The 20,684-nt window shown below is 57.3% G+C and overlaps 1 protein-coding gene across 2 annotated transcripts in view; it reads left to right on the top strand.

Annotated features, from left to right (window-relative positions):
* Positions 1-5,509: 5,509 nt before the first annotated feature.
* The window catches only part of Rfx2 (regulatory factor X2), a 54,650-nt gene continuing 39,475 nt past the window's right edge, over positions 5,510-20,684 (top strand). Inside the window, exon 1 of one of the 2 annotated variants that reach the window (XM_021633018.2) lies at positions 5,510-5,694. The gene's annotated coding sequence lies outside the window, so the exon portion shown is untranslated. The remainder of the gene's footprint in view (positions 5,695-20,684) is intronic. The other variant, XM_021633020.2, reaches the window with a different exon arrangement.

Genomic DNA, 20,684 nt, shown 5'->3' with positions numbered 1-20,684 from the left:
CCGGAGGAGCAGGCCACGCCTCAGGGTTTCCAGGTTGGGTTCAGCTCCCGTGCCATCCACCCTGTGGTCCCCAGCCTCCCTGGGCTGCAGCTGTGGCAGAGCTCTGCGGGTCCCTGACCCCACACCTGCTGGCCCCAGGACGTGTCTCCCGGGGTGGGAGCACACGCTGCTCCCGTCACCCTGTGGCCACCCGCCGCCCTGTCCCGGGAAACAGAGGGGACCCCGCAGCTGGCCAGCCGCCCGGGCAGAGCCCGAGGGCGCGGGCACCTTAAGAACCGTGGGCACAGAGGCGGCCCCTGCTCTGTGATGCCCGCTGCCCACGGCGCATCTCCCTCCCACGGGAACACCTGTGTCCGACCTTCCTCTGAGTACAAGTGTGGGCCGCCCAGGTGCAGGTGTGAGAGTGTGTGCGTGTGTGTGCACACGGGTGTTCTGAGGCTGGCCAGGGAGCCCCTGTGCTGGGTGGTTAACAAGTGCCCCCCAGGTAGCCAGACCCCCTCCTCCCTGCTCTCCCTCGCCTCCCTCCCTCCCCCTTCTTGCCCTTCTCCCTCCTTTTACATGGGTGCTGGGGATTTGAACTCTGGCCCTCAAGCTTGTTCCGCCGGCCCTCTCCCCACTGAGCCCCACCCCCATCGACATCGTGAGGGCAAGGCTCACCCTGTGGGCCTCACGGCAGCACGGGGACAGCCCACCTGCCAGACAAGGTCGGCGAGATGCCAGGCTGCCTGACCAGCGGGCACAGCTCCAGCACTTGCTGCCCTGTTCAGAGCCTCGGGCTGGGCTGTGGTGGATGGTGCCCTCCTGAGGGCTGGGCTGGGGTAGAGGGTGCCCTCCCGAGGGCTGGGCTGGGGTGGACAGTGCCCTCCTGAGGGCTGGCATGGGCCCTTCCCCTTCAGAGGCCTGGCTAAAGTCTAACCGACATCAGCATTGGTAAAGTGTGTGTGGCAGGAGGCCGCAGGACGGCAGTGCCCTGCTCTTTCTGAGACCTCGTTCCCCTGAGGCTGAACCTGACGCCATGCCCAGCTTCTCACGTGGGCTCCGGGGGTTCGCCAGGGCCCTCCCCCAAAAGGCTATCTGCACAGGTGTTTCTCGTGGCCCCTCCTGCCTGGTGTCCATGTGGCCCCTCCTGCCTGGTGTCCATGTGGCCCCTCCTGCCTGGTGTCCATGTGGTCCCTCCTGCCTGGTGTCCCCGTGGCCTCCAGCTTCCAGTGTGGAGGAGGGAACCAGAGGGGCATTCGCTTCGTGCAACCCCATGCTGTGCCACCAGGAACTGGGCACACTAACCCGGCCTCCAACAGTGGACCCCTCAGTGGGCGACTCCCCCAGGGCGCGTCCCATGTGGAGGACGCCACACCCACACACACAGCCCACACCCCCTTCCCCGCGCTCTGCTGGCTCCCCTCCTCAGCGCCAAGAGACCCAAGAAGAGAGGACTGTGTCCGGGCACGAGGGGAGCACAGTGGGGGGGCTCCTCCCTAGGTTTGAGGACCTCAGAACCCCTTCCTGGGGAGCGTGGGAACCTCCTATGAGCCGGTGGGGGTGTGACGCCCTCATCTGCCCCGGAAGCAGGCCTGTCACCGCTCTGGCTCTTCCTGTGATTTCTTGTGTCTGGTGTACATGTGTGTACTTGTGTGCATGTGTGTACTTGTGTGCATGTGTGTACACTTGTGTATGGGTGTGTGCATAAGTGTGTCTGTACTTGTGTGCATGTGGGTGTGCTCAAACGCGCATGTGTGTACACGTGTCTGCTGTGCCTGTGTCTGTGTGTACACGCGTGTCTGTGTGAGCCCCCATTCGGCTAAACCACCCGCCAAGCCCCGAGGAGAGCGCTGTGTGCCCCACCCGTCAGGGTCAGAAACACACATTGTCACACCCGGCTTTTGGCAGGAGTGCCAGGGAGTCAAGCTCAGTGCTCTCCTGACCGCATGGCCAGCTCGGGCCACGGGCCTGACTCCCCACTGACCGAACGGCCACCATCAGGCCTGACTCCCCGCTGACCGCTGACCACAGGCCTGACTCCCTGCTAACCGAACGGCCACCATCGGGCCTGACTCCCCACTGACCACTGACCTCGAGCCTGACTCCCCGAGTTCCTTCCTAAGGATGAGCCCTGCACACAGACCTAACCAAGCTCACCCAAGACGGGCCCCCTCGGCCATCCCAAAGCCAGAAGCTCTCCATCGCTGCCACAACACCTGGGGGAGTTCAAGGATACCTTCAGCAGCTTGATGGACTGGGGCCAACCTGGGCCACTTGTGTCCTTGTCCAGAAGAGAGGAGAAACTGGAGGGCAAATGGCAGTTGAGGACTTGGTAGGAGGTTAACTGATCCAAAGGGCAGAACCGGACGCAGGCACGCCAGCCCAGCTGGAGTCCGTCCCCGGCGCCAAGCCTCTGGCACACGCTGGACCCCAGGCGCAGGGGCCCTCTGCAGTTCTGCCATCCCAGCACTCAGGAGGTGCAGGCAGGAGGACCAAGGAATTCAGGGTCATCCTCAGCTACATAGCAAGTTCTAGGTCAGCCTGGGCTACCTGAGACCCTGTCTCAAACAAATGAAAGTAAAACTACCAGAGAGCAGGTGACTTTTAGATAGCTCAAGCCAAGGACAAAGATACAGGTCTGTCGTCCCAGTTCTTGGAAGGCTGAGGCTGAGGATAACTTGAGGGCCAGCCTCGGGGAGTGTGGCTGAATTAAAATGTCTGTGCACAGCACTCAGGAGACAGGGCCAGCCCCTGCATGCCCTGTAACGTCCCTGCAGAACCACTGAGTCAGGGAAATGAGCAGGGGCAATTGGAGAAGCCTGGCAGGAGAGCAAACAGGAAGTCCCATGGCACCCCCGCCCCAGCCTTGACAGTGGTTTCCGGGTCTGGTGGCTCTCCCAGCTCTCTGGTAAATGTACCTTTGACTTTGTTTATACTATTCTGTCATTACTACTGTCACTTATTTGTGGGGTGAGAGCTCCTCAGTGCGTGTAGAGGTCAGAGGTCAATCAACCTCAGTTTCCCCACAGTGTGGGCCCCAGGGAGGGGGGCATCAAAGTCAGTTCATCAAGCTAAGCCATCTCCCAGCACTCAGGTAGACTAGGCTGACTCAAATTTGCTCTGTAGCTCAGGCCACCCCTGACCTCACCATGTAGGCCAGGTTGGCCCTGAAAACCGTCAGCATTCCTCTGCCTTAGCTTACTCCCATTTCGGTAGCATCATTGGCGTCTGGTTTCTCTCAGCTGAGGTGTGCGCAGACATGGGTGAGTGCGGGGCCTGGAGGTCAGAGGGAGGTGTAGCATCCCCTGCAGCCTGTGAGGGGACAGCTGTCCAGGCAAGCAAGCCCCGCCTCTCAGGAGAGCAGCCAGGGTTTAGCTGCGACCCACCAGGTCAGGCCCACGGGCCCGGCCACAAACTGATGTGGGCTGTTTCCCAGATGCACCAAATCCAGGCAGTGCCCTGAGCACCTGCCACAGGGCCAGATCCCAGCCACCCGGCAGAGAGCCAACCAAGAGTCAGGAGGAGGCCATGGCGGCAGCGCCTGCAGCCCCGGCAGAGGGAGGCAGAGGCGGGCGGCTCTCTGTGAGCTCTAGGCCAGCCCGGTCTACAGAGCGAGTTCCAGGACAGCCAGGGCTACTCAGAGAAACCGGGTCTCATAAAACAATAAGCAGTCGTGGCCCCATGGGGATGACTGAATGCAGGGTGCGTTAGCTTCGGCTTCCTCATTTGCGCTGGCAGGAAGCGTCCTGGAAAGCAGCGTCTTAGTGGACCCGAGGTAGAACAGACCCCTCGCTGGGCGCTGCCTTGTCCTGTTGTCTTTACGCAAATCTCCGAGGCCGAGTAACGAAGTTCAATGAGCCACTCAGGGTCTGACCTCCAAGATCTGGATTCCGCTTGTCGGTCCTGTTAAAGGGCTCACCCAGGCAAACGGCCCAGGAAGCGGAAAGAGGCAGCTGGCCTGCCTGTGAACCAGGGCTGAGCCCGGCCCAGCACAGCCACCCGCACAGCCTGGGCACACCGACACTGATCCAGAGAACTCTGGGTGAAGCCACCTGGCTGGTCCCAGAAGACACTGTGGGGCCTTTTGCGGGTGGGTTGATTAGACAACCTGCCAGTCGGTTCTCTCCTACCATACAGGTCCCAGGGATGGGTGGAACTCAGTTCTTCAGGCTTGATGGCAATCGCCTTTACCTGCTGAGCCGTCTTGTTGGCCCTTGGAGAGATGGCTCAGAGGTTAAGAGCACTGACTGCTCTTGCGGAGGTCCTGAGTTCAGGTCTGAGCACCCAGAAGGCAGCTCACAACTGTCTATAGCGCCAGTTCCAGGGCATCAGGCACCTTCACAGACACACATGCAGGCAAAACAATCACGTGAGAGAAAAAGGAATCTTAATATATATATTATATATATATATATTTTTTTTAATTTTTGAAAAAGGTTTGTTTTCATTTCCTGGGCTTTTGTGTGTGTGTGTGTGTGTGTGTGTGTGTCTCAGCAGGGCGGCTCACACCGCAAGACGCTGTGGCACTAGGCTTCCGGTTGCTCAGAGGTGTTTATTGTGGAAACTCCAGTCCTGGGCACAGTCTAAAGTCTTTCTTGAGATCTGACGAGCTGGGCTGGCCTGCGCAAAAATGCTTGGTGGCACACGCCGGTCACCAGAGCAGCCAAGGAACACTGGCAGAAAGATGAGCTCAGCCTGAATGACGTGGGGCGGGCGGCGGCTAGCCTACCTTGGGCTACTTAGCAAGACCCTGCGTCAGGGAAGCAGCTGTGGTTGCTTTGGGCACAGGAGCGCCAGCCAGCCGGTGCAATGATCTGTTCGGCGGATGAAGAGGGAGCGAATGAGTGAGTGGAGATGAGGTCTGAGGGGTCCCGCGCGCGCGTCAGCAAGGACTAGCGCACGCCTACCATCCCAGCACCAGGGAGGTGGAGGCAGGAGGATCGGGTGTCGGGGGCCAGCTTCCGCGGCTCTGTAGTTTCTCTCCAGGGAAGAGAAACTGCCTGCCCGTCAGCCGGGCGGCTCGCTCAGGCCCCAGCGCCGTCCGACGCCCTCTTCGGGCCTCCGTGAGCACTGCATGCACACGCACAAAGATCTTTCTTAAAAGGAAAAAGTTCTCAGCTTGTAGTCCATGAAGGAACAGGCGGAGGCCGGAGTCTGCTGCTCCCCTCAGGCGGTCAGGGTCTCCGCGTCTGGTGGAATCGCCTCAACTCCGCAAAACACGCGCTGCCCAAACCTGCACCACCAGCCGGGCCTCGCGCACCTCCTTGGAGCCAACCCTGCCCGGGAGCCGCGCGCCTCCCGCCAGGCCCCGCCCTCCTTCACAGCGATTGGCCAGGATTCTACTCGAGGGCGTACCCCTGCGCCACTGACAGGCACCACAAAAGCCAATGGGGAGAGCGCCCGCCCTCCCCGAGGCCGTTAGAGGCGGCCATGGGCGGGCCGTTGGGGGGGCGGGGCGTGCAGCCTGGTAACCGTTGCCGGGCGCAACGCCCCGCCCCGCGAGGGCTGCTCGAGACCGAGGCGGGCGGGCGCTAGGTGCGGGCGGGCGCTGCAGGCGGGCGGGCGGGCGGCGGGAGCCGGAGGAGGAGCGGCCGGCGCCGCCACCGCCGCCGCCATAGAGACTGTAGCCGTGGAGACTGTTACTTACCAACGCGGAGCGACACGCAGCGGCCGCCGCCGCGGGAGCCGCTACCCGAACTCCCCGCCGAACTCCAGGTGAGCGGTGCGGACCGGGGCAGGGGGTAGCGGCGGGCGGGGACCCAGCTGGGGGGGGTCGCGGGGGCGGGCGCGGCGGGACCCGGCGCCCCAACTTTGCAGATGCCAATTTCGCCTGCTCCTGATCCACACCTCTGATTTGGGGGAGCCCTGGCCTGGGCGAACCCCTCTCACACTCTTCGAAGTTTGTAAAGTGCAGCGATCTCCTCTCGTGTTTGACGCACCAAGTCTGACTCGGAGGGGCGGGGACTCCAGAAGACCCCCTGGTCTCATTTTTACCCCGAAACGCCTAGGGCGCGGAGGCGCCCCAAAACTAGCTCCTCAGTTTCATTGGCCTTAAAGCCTGGCTTGGGGACTCCCTCAAACCCACTTCTCGCTGTCATCCCCGGAAAGCTTGGGCTTGGCGCTCCCCCAAACCCTCTTCTCACTGTCATCCCCCCAAAACCTGGGTTGGGGGCTTCCACAGAGCCAGCCATTCTCCCCTCGTCTGAAAACCCAGAGGCACCGTCTCCCCTTTACACTGCTGAAGTCGGGGTACGCTGGGACCCCGGTGTCATCCATGAACTTGACTCCGGGAGGACTCTTAGGTTTGGCCCAAAGTTCCGAGTGTTCGGTTTCCTCACGGGCTCAGACGCGCCGGATTTGGGGGTCCCCGGCACCCCGCTCTTGTGCTTTGACGAAAATAGTGAGTGCGTTTGTTCTGGAAGGAATTCCTCCTCCCTTCGCGCTTTCTTGTCCGTCCCAAATTCCCCGGCGGGCGGGCGCCCCGGATCCCGCCCCCGCCCCCTGGAGCCCCACACTGCTGCGTTTGGGGTGTCCCGGGCCCCGAGGTCCTTTAGCCCGCGCCGCCCCGGGGAGCTCACGCGCACCCGCGGCGTCCGCTCCGCCGGGATCCGCAGCCCGGGAAAGTTCCCGATGGGAAACGCTGCGCGAACGGTTTGCAGGAAGAGCCGGGGGGTCCGGGGGGGGGGAGTTGCGCGCCCTGCGTGCCCCGCCCGTGCACACGCACGCACACCCCAAAACACCCGAGTCCTGTCGCCCCTCCCCGCGGGCCGCGGCCGGGATACCCGGCGCAGCGGGTCGTTTCCCCGGGGAGCTCCGGGACGGGCCCCGGGGCGGCGGGGGTAGGGCGCGCTGCGTCTCCCCGCAGACCTCACCCCCACTCCCGCGACCGGGGGACCCTCGGGTCCCGGGCGCCTTGCTTTGCACAGGGTTCCTGTTCCGCCGAGGACAGTCCTCCGACTGCCTGTTAAATCAGTTTAACTTTGTTCGCCTGTGTTACTTGCTGGTCGTGGCGGCGGCCGTGGCCTTTCCCTGGGCATGGCGTGTTCTACCCCACCCCGCTCGCCTCTCTCGCCTCTCTCGCCTCCTCCACTCCTGATGACCCCTGCTCCGCTGCCCAGTCCCACGGCTACCTTTTGTCTGGTTTCTTTCTCCCCCTTCCTTGAAGCCGAGTTCAGCTGGGGTTGCCCGAATCGTGCCAAGGCTAGGACAGCAGTGACACCCCCCCACACACACACACACAGCAGTGGCATCCCTGGAAATGAGATGGTTATTTACTTACCGTCGAGTGGTTCGCTTTTCCGTTCAATTTTTTCATGTATGTGTTTATTGTGTGTGACCACGGGCATGTGTGCACGCTGAGGTCAGAGGACAGGAGTCCCTCTCTGTCCTGGGGCTCAGCAGGCCTGGTGGCCTGACCTGCTGGGCCGCCTCGATGCGAAATGAGCTTCTAAGGTGGTGTGAAGACCCTTCCCGCAACCATAACATTAACCAAGTAGTAACGACAGGAAACTTTTCTTAAAATATTTTCCTTTTGTATTTTTAAATTCTGTGGCCTCAGCCTGTGAAGTTCGCTTGTTTGATGAGGGGGTCCTGACTGAGTCCCTTGCCCTTCCTCCCTCCCGGGTTCAAGGACTGCAGTGGATTGGAAAATCCACTCAGGGGGTGCCTCTCACCCACTCACTGAGAAGCCAGCTCGGGCCTCAGGGAAAGGGAGCCAAGGCTCTGACCACCTGGTGCTAAGCCGAGGATCCCCACAGGACTCTGAGGGACAGCTTGTGGGGGGGGGGAGCCAGGGCACTGCGATGCTTCAGCAAAGGCTACTAAGTTCTGCCTGTGAGGTAGTTCCCTGCAGACCCCTGAGCCCCGGGGCCACAGGGCTGTGAAGGACTTGTCACCACACTGGCTCTTTAAAATACAGCCCATAGTTCTGCATTTTTAGTCTTAGTACCTTAAACTATATCAGCTGTGATATTTTTAGTATCCTTTTATTTTGTGTGTGAATGTCTGCGTGAGCTATGGTGTGCACATTGGAGGTCAGAGGACAACTTGAAGGAGTTGGTCCTTTCCTTCAGGTGTTTCGTGAGGATCAAACGGAGGTGGCCAGCCTTGGCGGCAAGCCCCTTTCCCCTGCTGAGCCCCTCACCCATCCCACTGGTGATATAAATATTCATGTGTGTTAACTGGTTATATGTTAATATATTCATATAAAATTAATTCATCTGTAAACCAGTGGTTGCTTGGCTTGTTAAGTCCTTAGCTAGAAGGAGTCACATGTTTTTGTTGTTTCTTATTTGTGTGCCTGTTTGTTTATTGAGGGGTGAGGCTTTCATGTGCTGGGCAAGCGGTCTACCACTGCCCAGGCAGGCATCCTGGCCCTGCTCTATTACTTTACTGTAGCTTTTAGAGAGAGCCTCGCTGTGCGGCCCTGGCTGTCCTGGAACTCCGTCTGTAGACCAGGCTGGCCTCAGACTCAGAGATCCACCTGCTCCTGCCTCCCGAATCCCACCTGTTTCTTTTCACCTAACCGAAGCTGTCTGTTTCGATAATGCAGCCCTCCCCTGTGTGCTTGTGTGATGTGAAAGCTTCTAGAAGGCAGGCGGCCTATCTGGAGGATGCAGGCCTCAGCAAACTGCAGGAGTGGGCGGGGCAGCGCCACATCTGCCTGTCCTGGCTGCTTTGGAGCTGAAGTGAGCGCAGCCCTGGTTTCTGCCCCGATTCTGAATATTCCGGAGAAATGAAGTGGAGAGCAGTGATAAGTCACTTCGCGTCAGCTGTGGTTCCTTTTCCACCAAGGGAGGCCGAACCACGTAAGGGAAGGGAGTGTGAGCACGGGAGTTCCGGTGCCCAGGCTTCCTAGTTGTCAGGGTTGTTGAAAGGACAGTGGGTCTGTGTGCTGCTCAAGTCCTTGTGATCCTTTACTGGAATGCCAGTACTATGTGGATGGCTCCGCCACCCATGTCCTGAGTTAGTATGTGGGTGTGTGAGTGGATGGATGGATGGACAGACAGACAGGTGAATGGACAGATAGGTAGATAGATGAATGCATGAATGGACAGATGTATAGGCTGGTGGATGGATGAATGGGGCATGTATGTATGGATAGATGGATGGATGGGTGGGTGGGTGGATAGATGGATGGATGGATGGATGGGGATAAATGGACGGGGATGAATGGATGGGTGGATGACTGATGGATGGGTTGGATGGGTGGGTGGGTGAGTGTAAAAATGACAAAATGGTTAGGTAGCATGTGTGTTGGAAGGTGGAGATGAACTGGGCCACCTACATGACTCATGGTCTTCTCTCAACAAATGACATTTTTATTAGTTATTTTTGTAGTTTGAGACCGGGTCTCATGTATCACTGACCTTGCGCCATGATCCTTCTCCCCAGCTGCTGTGCTGATAGGTGGTAGGCAGGTGCCACTTCTAGAGAAGTCACTGAGGGAGACAGATGCTCCTGCCTTTCTGGGAACATGAAGCTGGGGGCGGTGGCCCTGCCCAGCCCCCCCCCCCTTTGCACTAAGGTTCCCTACCCAAGAAGCCTTTCTTCTAGGTACAGATTGTTCCCAATACCTGAAGCCTGGGGTGGCCAAGTCTGGTTGCAAGTCTGGCTCCCCAGTGTCCCACAAGTGCTGTCATTCCTTACTCGTGCTTTAGTGAGCCTCAGCTGGGCTCTCTGTGAGGCTGTCAGGGGCATCCGGGACACCACAGCCCTGCAAACGCCATTTGCCCCCTTCTGGAAGCTGACTGTTGAGTGCCCCTGTCTCCAGGCTGTCTGTGCCCAGTGCCGTGTGTGCATATTTCACATTATTCTGCAGTGAGGGGGGTGGGCTCAGGACCCTACACATGCCAGGCAAGTGCTCTGACCCTGACCCCAGCTTCAAAAGAAAGCCGCTGGAGTCTAAGGCTCACTGCCGACGGGGAGCGTCCCCCTGCCTCGAGCCCTATGGTGACCGTGAGCTTTGCCGTGTGAGGTTGGCTTCCAGAACCTGTGGTACCTGGAAGGAAGCCATTGCAAGCGGGCTGGCTGGCCTGTCAGGACTTGAACTCGGCCCTGGGAGCAGGGACCCAGCCCTGTGCACCTCAGCCCTTTCTTACAGCCACATTCCTGTCGTATGAGGTGTGAGCCTGGCAGGTTCTACTGCCCTGCCCAGCACCCTGCCAACTGTGGCTTCTTTTAGGCCTCAGTGAATCCTATGATTTCCTGCCATAATGGCTGACTGACCTCTCCTCCCTATAGACCCAGAGATTTCTGCTGCTGGGACTCAGCAAGTAACTGTGGAAGCATTATACAGACATTAGAAATAGAGTTCAAGGCCACCCTGGTCTACAGAGCGAGTTCCAGGACAGCCAGAGCTATGGAGTGGGACTCTGCCTTGAAAACAACAGAAGCAAGTAGAGTGGAGCTGGAGAGGCGGCTGGGGGCTGAGACACCCACCGGTCCTGCAGAGGACCTGGGTTCCGTTCCAGGTCATACACAGCTCTCCAACTCCAGCTCCAGCGGCTCTGATGCCCTCCTCTGACCGCCATGGCACAGGCATCCAGAAAGACACAGAAGCAGCAAAACATCCATACACACAGATTGATTAAACTTACAAAGAGGTAGGGGGGTGGGCTGGGGCTCGCTAGGGACGGCACTGGCCTGGCATCCACACAGTCCTGGGTTCTGTCCCCAGCACAGGAGGGCCAAAAACCAGGTGTGGAGGCACCCAGCCCATGGGAGGCAGAGGCAGAAGGATTGGGGTTCAAGATCATCTTTGGTTACATAATGAGTTCAAGGACAGCCTGGGCTACATGAGACCTCACCCCTAAGATACATGGATGCCTTGTGGCCTGACATTATTAAAGGTAACGAAGCTCAGGTTCTCAGACTCAGGAAGTGCAAAGGCCCAGGGTAGAGTGCTGTGTGGGATCCACTGGGCATATGCAGCGCAGAGACAGGGGCTGGCTGCTACCTGGTGACTGGAGGGAGGTAAGGCCGGGGGTGGAGCCACGCAGAAGAGTAGGCAGGGCTGAGATGAGGGTGTTGAGCCACCTCTGGGAAGGGCTGCCATGTCACAGGCACACCAGACGCCAGGCAGTCCCCCACTAACCGAGTACCCTCCTGTGACGGGCAGGGCCAGCCAGAAGAGCAGACAGCATCCCCTCAGGGTGCAGAGGGCATTCTGCTAAGGGCCAGGGCTTTATCGAACTTCAGGGTAGCCACAGAGGCTAACGAGGAGAAGGGACATGCCATGTTTTCAGGACTCTTCCAGAAGCTACTGGTGGCCCACTGCACAGCCAGACGGGAGGTGAGGCTCGATGGCAGAACCAGGGCGGGACGGCAGTTATTTTCATGAGTGGGTCGGGGCAGGGCTCCTGTATACCAGGTTGGCCTCAGGCTTGCTATGTAGCCAAGGATGACCCTACATTCTTCCTGCTCATTCTGCTGTCACCTACAGAGTGCTGGGACCACAGGCATGTGTCTCCATCCCCGTTTAGACAATGCTGGGCATGGAACCTAGGGCTCCTTACATGACAGATAATTGTTCTATCCACCGAACTCTGGGACCCCAAACCTTCCATGTTCAAAGCAGTGACAGAGATGAGCATCTGTGACAAGGAAGAATGTGACCATTTGGCCTTCATTATGTCTGCCTGGCCCTCCCCGTCTCCTATCTTGCTGGCCTGGAGGCCTCTGGGGTCAGCACTTCTTGTGGCTGCCCTGGGAGAACTGATAAGGACCCAAGTGCCTTTCCTAAAGGGCTCTCCGGGGCCTGGGTGCTCACCGCAGCACCCCAGACCTGAAGGCACTGGCCTTTCCAGGCGTCTGGCTTCAGGGCAAGGCCTGGCAATTCAGTGACCTCAGGGCTCTGGGTTGGGAGCCAACAGGGCCATGAAGCCAGCTGTGTGCTTGGGACACTGAGGGGACAGCAGTAAAGTAGGGATCTGGGTGGGGCATCCATCGGATGAGGGCCCTCAGGATGTGTGTTGATGTGGATGGGGTTCCAGGACAGGGGAGAGCGAGAGGAAGACAAGGATGGAGGAAGCGGAGGTGTAGCTGGCCTCTGTCCCCGCAGCACACCTGGACCATCTCTGTGGCCATGCAGCCTTCTAGAGAGCTTCCCCACCTCCTCCCACATGAAAGTTCTGCTGTCACTCAGCACTGACATGCAGGCCCTGGTGCCACCATCCGGCTTCTGCTTCTCCGCCATCCAGCTCCTGCTCTGTGGATCTGACTGGAACGGGCTTCCTGGATCTGTTGCCTTTTGTGTCTGGCTCATTTACATGAGCACTGTGTCCTCGAGGCCCTCTTTGCCAGGGTGACCGCTCATCTTGGTTGTCAACTCCACAGCATCAGGAACCCCAAAACCCCAGCAGCGGGGCGCACCTGTGGGAGTTTTCTTGGTTGCATCATTTGAGGTGGGAAGGCCCAGCCTAGACTTGGGCCACACCCCAGGTAGCACCACAGGAAAGGACTGTGTGCTTCCTGCCGCTTACCCTCTCTCTCACGGGCAAGTTTGTCTATCCTGAGCCGTTCCAAGATGGTGTTAGAACCCACTTCTTCTGGAATCCCAACGTGGACTTAAATCTGGCAGCTCTCTAGAACCTCCCTGAACTCCTGCATTAGATGGATTACTGAGATGGTCGGTCTCGTGGATGGAACAGCCACCTCTGCCTTTCCATCAGCAGACAGCCACTGTTGGGACACTCACACTGCAGCTCATGAGCCACAGTCATAATCTCATCTCTCTGTGTTCCTATCAGCTCTGTTCCTTAGTGAACCCTGATAGGGCTAGATCAGGTATCAGAATTTTCTTCATTCCATAACACTTAAGCGTGTGTGTGTGTGTGTGTGTGTGTGTGTGTGTCTGTCTGTCTGTGTGTGTGTATGGACTATATTGTGCCTATTATCTATCCACCCATCTATCCACCCATCCACCTACCTACCCGTTGATCAGCTCACCCACCCACCCAACCATCAAACCATCCACCCATCCACCTACCCAACAATCCATCCTTCCATCCATCCATCCACCCACCCACCCACCCACCCATTCATCCACCCATCCATACATTTATCCAACCATCCATTCACCCACCCACCCATCCATCCATCCACCCACTCATCCACCCATCCATCCACTCACCCATCTATCTACCCACCCATCCACCCACCCACCCATCCATCCACCCACCCACCCATCCATCCACCCACCCACCCATCCATCCATCCACCCACCCATCCATCCATCCATCCACCCACCCACCCACCCATCCATCCACCCACTCATCCACCCATCCATCCACTCACCCATCTATCTACCCACCCACCCATCCATCCATCCACCCACCCACCCATCCATCCATCCACCCACCCACCCATCCATCCACCCACTCATCCACCCATCCATCCACTCACCCATCTATCTACCCACCCATCCACTCACCCATCCATCCACCCACTCATCCACCCATCCATCCACTCACCCATCTAGCTACCCACCCATCCACCCATCCATCCATCCACCCACCCACCCATCTACCCACCCATCCATCCATCCACCCACACACCCATCCATCCATCTACCCACCCATCCATCCATCCACCCACCCACCCATCCATCTATCCACTCATCCATCCATCCATCCTTCCTTCCCCATCACCACCACCTCCCACCACCCACCCTCTCACCCACATTCTCTGCCACTGTTTCCACCCCTGGACATTGTGATCACCTTGAACTAAAGCCTCAGAGGTGGAGGGAGCTGAGTAGAGGCTGAGATGGCAGAGGAGGAGCTGGTAGGACTGAACGCCAAGAAAATAGGAATGATCAAAGCAGATAAATGTCAGGAGGGGAAGGGGCTGTGTGCGGAAAAGACGAGGCAGCGGCTCACAGCCTCAGTTCTGGCTCACTGTGGAAGTCACAACTGACCTCCAAAGTCCTTATCAGGATCTGCCTAACCCTGCTGCCGTGGTCCCCGCAAGCTGTTGACCTCCGGGAAACACCCCACATTGCCCAGAATACGCTCTGTTTGTGGGGCTGAGGTCTTGGAAGAAGTTTGCAGAGATGTGTGCCGGCCTCACGGTGTCAGCGCTGGTCCTTCCTGCCTCTCTGGAGGCCACTAGCAGATCAGAATTGCATTGGACTTTCAGGCTCACAGGACAGCAAAGAAGTAAGAGCGCTTCTGATTTGATACACTTTTTTATCCTAATTTTTAAAGAATGCTCCCTCGGGCTTTTGTTTTCTGTACAGTTTTCTTGAGCCAGTGTTCATTCAGCAAATACTTTGTGCTCAACCAGCCATCTTCCGCGGTCCTTAAATCGGCAGGCTACTTATGTTCCAGCCTGTGGAAAGCTAAGGGCAGAGGGTGCTGGAGAACCCATCAGGTGGTAACCCCTGGCCACCAGCAGCAACCCCAGCAAGAGTCTGGCTTGCGCTCCAGGAGCCTGTGTTGTGCAAACTGTGCAGTTAGTCCGCAGGCTGCTCATCCCCAGGCTGTTCATCTGCAGGCTGCCTTGAAAATCTTCCACCCTGACTGAGCGCGGTGGTGCACACTTGTAATCCCAGCACACAGGCAGCAGAGTTCCAGGCCAGCCTGGTCTACAAAGAGAGTCCAGGACAGCCAGGGCTGTTACACAGAGAAACCCTGCCTCAAAAACTAAAACAAACAAACAAATAAATAAATATAACTGGGTAAATAATTTTTAAAACATTAAAAAATTTGTCCCACCGCTTCTTCACGGCTCCGACGGTGTCAAACCATGCTCCTAGCTTAATTTAACTGAGCGGCGTAGGGCAAACATGGCGCCCCCAGCAATCTCAGGTCAGGGAAAAAGTCTGGAGTCTGTTAATGCTCCTCTGGTGACTGCCAGTCTGGAACCAACCCTTGTACTTACCCACTTTCTTCCCTGGCCGCTGTAGTCTTTGCCCCACTCCCTTCTGCGCTCTTGTAGAGAGTAGGCTCTTCAATTGCACATGCGCACCAGAAGCTAGGGGGGCGAGGCGGAGTCAGGGCTCCTTCTAACCCTAGTGTTTTATTTATTCTAACCCTAGTACCTTTTATTGCTGACCTTCCGCTGCACCCGCACCATGCGCATGCTCAGGCCGCAGGGCCTCTTCGGCCTGTGGCGTGGTCAAAACTGCAGTGCTTTTTCCAGAAAGCTCCAGGGTCTCATAGCTGGCGTGACGTCCTGGTGTGAACGTGCAGCCTGCGCCTTTGCCTTCGAAGGGCTCGGTATAAGTGGAGGGTGGTGAGCGCGGAGTGCTGTTTTGGCCAACGGCAGTGCTCAGATTTGGCGCTTGGTCTTGTCTGGAAGTTTCCAGAGGTTTCGCTATGTTTAAAAAGGAGCAGGGACAAAGGCAGACCATCAGCAGATAGAGCAGCTCTGTCATCTGTCTGTCCCACCACCCCTCCATCCCTAAGGTGGAGAAACTTTTCTTTTGACTTCGAGGAAAAAGAAGCTGGGAGGAAACTCTCCGTGTTGTAATTTTATTTCTTTATTACATCTTTCTCTTTTGATTATCTCTTGGAATTATAATGCTTTATTTCGTTTTTAAATTTCTGTTTGGTGTCTGTGTGTGGAGGTCGGAGGACAGCTTGTGGAAGTGAGGTCTCTTCCGCCATCATGTGGGAGCGAGGACTGGAACTCAGGGCTCAGGCCTAGCAGCAAGCACCTTTACCCCAAAGCCCTCTCGCAGGCCTGTGTCCCTGTCTTTGAAAACCAGGTTTTGGTGTGCTCCAGCAACGTGTGAACTGTCTAGGCGATGCAGGGTCATTCCAGAAGCCGGTCCTGACCCCAGGCGGCGCCAATTGAAGAGAGCTGTGTAAATTTCTGTCATTTTCCACCAGACCTTGCCCCTGCACCCAAGGATCTGTGTGTTCCCTCAGCAGCTTCCAGAAGGAGCAGCAACACCGGAGATTGCCTGTCTCTCAGCTCTCCCTAGGAACATGGGTCATGGGGTGCTAGGCACACAGAGCCCCCACCCCCAGTCCAGGTGACTCCCTGATGAACAAATGTCTATTGTGAAACAAAAATAGATACTAAATGTTAATATTGATGGTGCTGGAAAGGGGTAAAATTGCCTGGATGGCCTGGTCTTGCTGTTCCATTACAGAGCTGAGGTTCAAACCCCAGGCATCCCGAGTGTTCCCTCCTGAGTCAGACTGCAGCCCAAGAGTTGCCTTTAAGACAGGTTTTTCAAGACAGGGTCTCTCTGTGTAGCCTTGCCTGTCTTGGATTCACTTTGTAGATCAGGCTGGCCTTGAACTCACAGAGCTCTGCCTGCCTCTGCCTCCCCATGTGCTGGGATTACAGGCCTGTGTCACCGGGCCCAGCTGTATTCTATGTTTTTCTTGTATTTGTGTATTCTGTATCGTGTAGCCCAAGGTTGACCTCCAACTCACATTGCTGGGGATGACCCTGAAGGCTGCTTCCGCCTCCCAGGAGCTAGGTGTGCACCGCCCCACCCACGCAGATCTGTGCTTGGGAAGGAACCCAAGGTCACGGTCACTTACGTACTAACAGCTTCTCTACCCATGGGCCACAGCCTCAGAATCTCACATTATAAACCAGCTAAAGAGAGGGTTGAGTTTAGTTCAGAAGGAGAGCCCCCTCCCTCCCAGGATTCCCCAGTGAGGGCTGGGGGCGTGGCTCAGCAAGGTGTCTACCTGGTCTGTGAGGCCTTGAGTTCCGTCTGTCCTCAATACGGCCAATAAACAAACAAAACCCCAGGAGGTACAAGGATAGGAGGCTATTGCCGATTGTTTCCTCTGTGCGGTGGGCTGTTGGGTAACCAGGCTGTGCCTCATTAATCCCGACATCTTGTTGGTCTGGCCTCTTAAGGTCCTTCCATGCTGTTCGGGATGTTCCGAGTCTTGGATGAGGCATTTACGGCCATTTGGATACAGGAACTCCAAGTACCCGAGGCTAACCTTGTGGTCCTCTGTCTCTTAGGCCGCTCACCATGGTGGAAGAATTTTTTTTTCTCTCACTAGGATGCCCAGGGTAGGTAGCTTCCCACTCCCATCCATCCTCCTGCTTCAGCCCCTGGAGTGCGTGGTTGACGGACATGACCCACCACAGGCAGCACAGTGCCCTGTTTAGGAGACTGCTCTATAAGTATTTCTGCACATTGGCTCAAAGGCCTGGTGTTCTTGGGCAGAGGCAGCCACAGAGTGTGGTGTCTTCAAGGAGGCCGGAATAGGCTGGCGGTATGTGTGAAGGCGTGGCCAGGGCCATGTGCCAATAAAACTTTATTTGCTGATGCTAAACTGTGAGTTTCCTTTCCTTTGATCTTGGCAGAAAATATTTTGATTTTTGATGCCGTCCAACCACTGGAAAAAAAAAATGTGAAAACCCGCAGCAGCGGGTGGCTGGATTTGTAGAGCAGGCTGCCGATCAGTGCCGACTGTCCGGCAAAGCGGGCTCAGGAGCTCGGACCAGCGTTCGGGACCCGGGTAATTTCTGAGCCACGCCCAGCAGAAGCATCCTCCCTGCCTGCCAGGCCTTTCCTCCCCACCGGGTCTCAGCGTTCCAGGCTGGTTTCAAGGTCTCTACTCAATGGACGCTGACCTTGAACTCCTGTCTCTGCCTCCTGAGTGCTGGGAGGGCTGGTGTGTTCTACCCTAAGCTGGCACTCTACCCACCAAGGTTCAGCCCCAACCAGCACCGTCGAGTAGCTTTTGAACACTCACAAAGTTGTGTGGTATCACCTAACCCCAGAACATCCCATCTCTCAGAGAAACCCCATCTCCTGGACAGCCCCTCTCAGCCCGCCACCCCACTCCGCGGCACCCACGACTCCACTCTCGGCTGCTGGCTCTCCTGCTCTGGACACGTGTCCCGACCCCCCACCCCATGGCCTTCGCAGTCTGGGTCTTTCTCTGAGCCGACGTCCTCAAGGTTGGAAGCGCGTCAGCAGTCCTGATCGAACACCGCCGTCGTCGTTTTGCATGGAAAGCGGGCGCCCCCGGCAGCCCCCGTCGTCTTTTCTCGGGTCCGCGGCTGGCGCTTTCCCCCGCTTCCGCTGTGCAGATGTGCCCCGGGGTCCCCCCAGCTCTGGATCAGGAGGCGCCTTCTCCCACGGCCCTCGCGGCCACCTCCACGCTCACCGCCCACGCGTGCGCACTGCCCTCCCGTCCTTGGCCCATTCGTGGCCTCCCTGCAGGGTCTTGAAACCTTCAAAATGTTCCAGAACGTCAGCTAACGAGCCCTGTGGCCGTGTGGCGAAAGCTTGCGCCCTCTCCGGCAGCACGCACGCTTTGAGGCCGCCCTCCATCCCGAAGGCGCCAGAGAAGGTTCTAGAGCCCCGCGGGGCCCCTCCCCGAGCCACGCCTGGCCGTCCGCGCTGGGTCTGACACAGCCACATTCCTCACCGGGATCTGCACCCCGGCGCCCCTGCCAGGCTGGTTCCGCGGCCTCAAGTCCGCGCTTGTTGCCTTGACTACGCAGGGCTCGGGAGCAGCCGGCTTCCTGTCCCTCCCCGCTCCGAAGCAGGTGCCGTCTGCTGTCCTGCAGCCCAGATACAGCCTACGGAGCGCCCGTCCCAGCGCCTGCCAGTCCCCGCGGGGTCACCACCCGCCGCCCCGGTGCGGCCTCTGGCCGGTTCCCTGCGTCCTGCTCTAGTTTGCCTTCTCTCTCTTTAGACTAGCTGTTGGGAACAGAACCCCCAGTGACTAACATCAAATAACTTCACTTCTGCCTCCCCATATATAGTCCAGAAGCTTTTAGAATCTTCCAGAAACTTGTAGGACCGTCCAGAAACTGCCAGGCCCCACCCCACCCCCCACGCCGCGCCCACTCCAGTGGTAACGCGGGCTGAGAATTGGCTGCGTTTCCCTGGGCCCCCAGACCTCGGCCTCGGCTGGCTACGGATTCCACGTCGTGCAGTCCCGCCCTCCGGCTCTCTGCTGCCATTCATGCCCCTCGGGCTGGCCTATTTATGGGCCTTGCTGAAGCAAGTGTTTGGCAGTGTTGCTCGGCCTTTCTAAAAGAACCCTCCCTCCCACCCCCCCTCCCTCCTACGGGGACCTCCCCCCCCCCCCCCCCGCAAAAGCAAAGCCTCCTGGGCTAGTTTGGTCTCCCGGTTCATTGCTGCCAAGTCGGAAGGATTTTCACTCTTCCTTTTCATGCCCCATTGTCTCTTGATCATAGGTGATGCCACCCATCCCTTTTCTTCTTATTTGGGTATTCCTCAACGTTTGTTCCATCTTTTATTTAAAACAAATGGAAAGAAAAATCCACATAACGCAGTGTTCACCTTCAAAGTTCTTATTCCACTCATTTCTGTGTGTGCGCGTGCACGTGTGTGAGGTGGGCAGGGACGGGGGCAGGAACCCAGTCTCCCCCCACCCAACGACCCCGAGGGCGAACGCAGGGCCTCAGGCTCCGCAGCACCCCTTCTCCGCGCCCTCTCTGGGTCTTGTTTTGTTCTGTGACAGGGTCTTACTGTGATCCTCCTGCCCCTCTCTCTGCTTTTAGATGCTGGGGTGACAGGCGTGCCTCACCACCCCGGAAGCTCTGCCTACCTCCTATGGACCTCTTTAAATAAAGGTTACTGTGCGCCCAAATTATTTAATTTTCGAGAGACATTTGAAATACAATCAGGCAATTAACACTGAATTGTTAAGCCTGCTAATGTGCGCTGTGATGGTTTTACCGCGAGTGTAATTACCTACAGTAAAAGCCGTAGGTAGATGCTGCTGTTTCCACTTGAGTTCGTGATTAATTACCTCACTCTCCATTCAACAAGGGCGGCCTCCGTCAGCTGCCCCGCTGGATGCTAGGATTCCCGCCGGACTTCTAGAGACAGGCCGCAGCCTGCTGAAGCTCTCGTAGCACCACTGGGAGTCTGAGGCAGAGGGACTGAAAGTTAAAGCCCAGCCTGGGCAGTTCGGTTAGATGCTGTTTCCTGATAAAAAAGGAGAGTCGGGCAGTGATGGCACGAGTCTTTAATCCCAGCACTGGGGGAGGCAGAGGCAGGTGGATCTCCATGAGTTTGATGTCGGCCTGGTCTACAGAGTGAGTCGAGGACAGCCAAGGCTGCACAAAGAAACCTTGTCCCGAGAGGGGGCGTGGTCAGGGATGTAGCCCTAGCTAGAAGCCCCCAGTGAGGGGCTGAGGGTGTGATGGGGTGGAGCGCTGCCTAGCATTCTCAAAGCTCTGCGTTTAATCTCCACTAATTCATAAAACTCCTTTTTTAGCTTTCCTGAGACAGGGACTCACTATGTAGTCCCAGCTGTCCTGGAGCTCTCAGTAGACCAGGCCGGTCCGGAACTCATAAAGATTTTCCTGAAAACCTTTGCCTCGTGAATACTGGGATTAAAGGCGTGGACCACCATACCTGGAGCATGTGAACATTTTCAAAGCAAATTTATCAAAGCCAGTCTCAATGGACCAGGGCTTGCCACACGCCTGACTACCCAGTTCAGTCCCAGGATCGTCCTGGTGGAAGTAGAGCAGCGGTCAAGTTGTCCTGTGATGTCTACATGTGCACCGTGACATGGAAGCACACACATGTACACACAAAATGTAACACAAAAAAACAGATTTATTGAATTATATTTTACATGCCACAACTTTCACCCATTTGAAATATTATTGAAATGTATTGCTCATTACACTTCTATATACTCACAAAGTGATCACCACCGTCACGCCGAGTTCATGAGACCCCCAAAGACCACCAGGAATCGACTCCACTGCAAACACATGAGGGT

This window comes from Meriones unguiculatus, chromosome 17 (genome assembly GCF_030254825.1).
Source record: "Meriones unguiculatus strain TT.TT164.6M chromosome 17, Bangor_MerUng_6.1, whole genome shotgun sequence".
In the NCBI taxonomy this organism is placed as follows: domain Eukaryota; kingdom Metazoa; phylum Chordata; class Mammalia; order Rodentia; family Muridae; genus Meriones; species Meriones unguiculatus.
This window is presented reverse-complemented; position numbering and strand designations above follow the sequence as displayed.